Here is a 4,654-nt window from a genome sequence, read left to right as displayed (position 1 = left end):
TGCTCTCTCTGCAGGCACTGCCATGGATCCATCCATCCATCCATCCAACACCCAGCAATCCAGCACCAGCTCCCGAGGAACCTTCTGCCTCCAGCGCTGCCCCAGGACAAGTGGGAGCAGCAGGACTGATGCTGCTGGAGACAGGATCAGCCAGAGCACTTGGAATTCCCTCTGTGAATGAGGAACATCAGATGTGTGCTCCAGCTCGGATCCAGAGCCGGGAATGGAGGGTCCCAATGGGACATGTGCCACGTCCTTCCCAGCACACAGGATGTGCTCACAGCCCCAGGCACTGAGTTATGGGTGCTGCACACACTCCCAGGCTATTCCCAGCACACACAGAGCACAGCAATCCCTGATCCACAGCCTCCCCTCGACCTGCAAATGGATCCAACCTCTCCTGAGCCCTCCACACCACGGGGATTCCACAGGAATGCTGGAACTCAGCACCACAGACACCCAAAACCATGGGAAATCAGTGTCCCTGGAGGTGCAAACAGCCAGATGTTGGATCACTCACACCAGCAAAACACCTGCATTTTCCTGCCCTTTCCTGGAGGTGGTTCAGGGCCTCGAGGTGCTCAGAGGGATCCCCAGCCTTGTCAGCTGCTCCAGAGCTCCCAAATCCCACCAAGGGATCCCTCACCATGTCAGCTGCCCTGGAGCCCCCAAATCCCACCAAGGGATCCCTGACTGTGCCAGCTGCCCCAGAGCCCCCAGATCCCACCAAGGGATCCCTGACTGTGTCAAAGGCCACAGAGCCCCCAAATCCCACCAAGGGATCCCTCACCATGTCAGCTGCCCCAGAGCCCCCAAATCCCACCAAGGGATCCCTCACTGTGTCAGCTGCCCCAGAGCCCCCAAATCCCACCAGCAGCCAAGGGGAGCAGGGGAAGGAGGAGAGGCTCAGACCTCAGGAACCCAGCTCTCCCTCTCCTCAGCAAGTGTGGGTTCTGGCCCAGCGAGGGCCAGGGATGAAACATTCCTGTGAGGACTTCAGAGGTGGGAAAACAAGAGCCATGCTGAGGACAAACCTCCCTTCTCAGAACTGCTGCACAAAGGGCTCTAACACCAAGGTCCTGCTCTCCCCTCGCATTCCCAGGGGAAGAATAACGTGCTTTGTGCTGTGAGGGGACGGGGAGGTCACGGGGGAACAGAACACTTCCTATGGGAAAATCCCAGCCCTGCACAGCCCCGAGGGGCCGGGGTGTGCAAGGGGTTAATCCCAGCACTGCTCCGGTAGGAACCAGGCTCTGGAACAGCCCCAGTGGACTGTTCAGCACAGAAGGGTTACTTTTCATATTCAAGGAGAAACTCCTCAATAAATTAGATTTCAGGCTGTGCTCCCTCCACTCCAGCTCTGTGGTTAAACCAGTGGGGAAAGTCTGAAACAGGTTTCTGAACCGGATTTGACACCCAAAATGTGCAAACTCCCTTCACTCTCACCTTCGTGCCTGTTTTCCCCCCTCGACAACATTCATTTATGTTTTGAGATTAACAACCCAGAGGTTGTCTGAAACAGATCCCATTTTACAAGTGGTATTTCACTCATTTTACAAGTTATTAACCATATCTTAAAATGCTTGAGCAGCAATGACAGATTCAAAGAGAACACTTCAATAATCTCTACATCCCAGATAACGTTATCTGCTCCAAAACAGGGGCTGGCATCCAAAATCAGTTTCCAAACCTGTTTTCAGGACATTTTTTGAACTTTTCTGCCACAAGAGAAGAACCTCAGCTGAACTCCTGCCTTGGAAGAGTCATTCATGGAATGTGGTCTCTATCCAATGTCCTTCCTTCCCCCTGAAACACTCCCAGCAGCACCAGACAACGACTTGTTGGTGTGGATGAGGTGCCAGGACGTTCCCTGTGAGGAGCCATGGAACAAACACAGAAGTTTGGGATTTGTCACAGAAACAGAAGAGGAGTAAACTCTCAAGTGCTACAAACAGACAAACTTTAAACACAGGGCATCAGAACATCCTTTAGAAAAGACTTTTCCCAACATCTCTAAACCTCCTCCAGCATCTCCTGGCAAACACGGAGCTGACTCTGAAGTGGCAATTCCTTCACTTTATCCCAGAACTCACCGAGTTCAGCACTTCCCATCCAACACATTTCACTCTGAACTTCTCTGTCAACAAGACCAACCAATCCACCACTATTCAGCCCCCCAAGATCCTCCCAGTGTTGTTCCTGCTCTGTGGATCGTGAGGAATGTCTGGAATACCAGCGGGAGGGGATGGGGCACTCCCAGAGGGAAGTGGTGCCTGGGAGACTCACTTTCCCTGGAAAAAAGGTGCAGTGTTGAGATAAGTAACCCTTTGAGTTGCCTGTTACTCCTGGGCAAGGTCCAGCCAACCAGAAACTTGGGAGAAACAACCCCACACCAAGTGCCTCAGGAAATTCAAATCCAGGGAACAGGATGTGATGCACACGGGGAAAACAACACCCAGGGGTCCTGATCCTTAATTCCCTGAAAGTGTGGCCTGATGCAGTTAAACTAAAGGAAACTGTGTGTTAGGAACTGTCTGGGATGGAATGGGATCAGTGTGGAAATCTGTGCTCAGTGCCACACGCAGCACTGGGCATTCCCCCTCTTCCTCAGCATCCCACGAAGGAGGGGAACTGGAAAAGGTTCCGGGGTGATCAAAGACACGGAGCAGCCTCCACAAAACAAAGAAGCATGGGAAGACTTCTCCAGCTGGAAAAGATTTTACCAGTGAGTGGAGGAAGCAGAGCCAGGAAGGGATATCCCTGGGATAACTCATCCCGGGATAATTCAGCACCAACCCCCAGAGCAGCAGCTCAAAATAACCCCTCGGCTAAGCTGGGAGATCCCTTCCCCAGGACACTGTCCCTGTCACACGGCTGCAAAGCCGGGGATAAACCTCTGGGAAGGGAGCTGAGCCAAGCCAAGGATTCCTCTGGCTCCAGGAGATTCCTCTGGCTCCAGGAGATTCCTCTGCCATGAGCCCCTTGTGCCCAGCGTGGCACTGGCTGGCAGTGCCCAAAGGATGGTCCCGTCTGTGCCACCTCAGGCCAGACCCGGATCCACGGGAACCCCGAGGGGCCGAGCCCGCCCTGGCAAATGTCCTTATGCAACACATCCCACGTGACCCTCGGAATAATCTCCTCCTTTCCCTTCATCAGAGTAGCTGCTCCACAAGTGGCTGGGGAATCACTGTCTCCTAAAGATACCAGACTGATGCAACACCCCCGTGCAGTTACACCCCCGAGCTCCCCCAGCCCTGCACACAGCCTGGAGCCAGGATCAAACAGGAGGAATCCATCAATGCCTCCCCCCTGGCTGAAGCCTCGTGCAAACAGCTGGCCCAGCACAGCCCTGCACTGCTCTGCTCTTCCTGCTGCAGGTGCTGCTGCTGCCCTTCTCCAATCCTCTCCACCAGGCAGGAGGAGCAGCCCAGCCCCAGCCTCCTGCTTGGGGTATGAAATGGGTAAAATGCTTTTGGACGATCCACCTGGACCTGTGCAAAGCATCTGACACTGTCCCACACAACATCCTCATCTCTGAACTGCCCAGACATGGATTGATGGATGGGACACTCAGGGATAAGGGATGGGCTGGGTGGTCACACTCAGAGCTGTGGTCAATGGCTCAGTGTCCAAGGGGAGACCAGTGAGCAGTGGGGTCCTCAGGGGCTGGGGCTGGGACAGGACTGTTCAAGGAATCCTTCCCTGGGAGGGTGGGGAGGCCCTGGCACAGGTTGCCCAGAGAAGCTGTGGCTGCCCCTGGATCCCTGGAAGTGTCCCAGGCCAGGTTGGACGGGGCTTGGAGCAACCTGGGAGAGTGGAAGGTGTCCCTGCCCCTGGCAGGGGTGGGACTGGATGAGCATTAAGGTCCCTTCCAACCCAGGAAATGCCATTTCTGAAGTGGGCACTGTGTCAGATCCACGCTCGGTGTCATTTCTGAGTTTCCAGCACTACACGAGACTCAAACCCTCCCCAGAACTGCCCCAACTCCCCACTAGAGAACAGGAACTGCCTAAAATCCAGACAAACCCTTCAGCACAGCCCTGCAGATTTCTGGGCCTCACTCAAGGCCATCCCAGGCTGCACTGAAGGACACACCACCTCTCTCCCTGTCCCTGTCCCTCACCCTGCCTGCAGGGAAAGGCCCTTCTCCCCCTGCATCCCTCCTGCCCCACCATGGTCAGGGAGCCACAGCACTGCTGAACCCTGGGCAGCAATTACAGCTCAGGGAGAGCAGACAGGCCTGAGGGGACTCCCAGGGCTCCACCTCATGCCCCTCACCCAGAGCATCACGAGTTCTGCTCAGACCATTCCCAAGGGACCATTCCCAAGGGACCGTTATCCCATTTGCTCCTAAGCAGCTGGAGACTCCTCAGCCACCCTGAGCAATGGCTGCAGGTCCAGGCCTTAGACAGGGTTTGGGGATGTTTCACCTGGGCCCTCCCTGCCATTTAAACCCCCTCAGTGCTGGTCCCAGCGGGCACACAGAGCCTGGAATCACTGAGGTTGGAAAAGCCCTCCAGGATCATCGAGTCCACCCACCCCCAGCACTGCCAAGGCCACCACTGCCCATGTCCCCAAGTGCCACATCCACAGGGCTTTGAAATCCCTCCAGGGATGGGGACTCCACCCCTGCCCTGGGCAGCTGTGCCAGGGC

General features: G+C 55.6%; 1 long non-coding RNA gene across 1 annotated transcript in view; it reads right to left on the bottom strand.

Annotated features, from left to right (window-relative positions):
* Window positions 1-187: 187 nt before the first annotated feature.
* LOC113959496 overlaps window positions 188-4,654 on the bottom strand; it is a 7,264-nt gene continuing 2,797 nt past the window's right edge. Inside the window, exons 2-3 of the long non-coding RNA XR_003531828.1 lie at window positions 4,099-4,102; window positions 188-198 (exon numbers count right to left, since the gene is read on the bottom strand). This is a non-coding gene — a long non-coding RNA (uncharacterized LOC113959496). The remainder of the gene's footprint in view (window positions 199-4,098; window positions 4,103-4,654) is intronic.

This window comes from Corapipo altera, unplaced genomic scaffold (assembly GCF_003945725.1).
Source record: "Corapipo altera isolate COAL_440 unplaced genomic scaffold, ASM394572v1 257, whole genome shotgun sequence".
NCBI classification, from domain to species: Eukaryota; Metazoa; Chordata; class Aves; order Passeriformes; family Pipridae; genus Corapipo; species Corapipo altera.
Note: the sequence above shows the minus strand (reverse complement) of the source record. Positions and strands in the feature narration are given on the sequence as shown.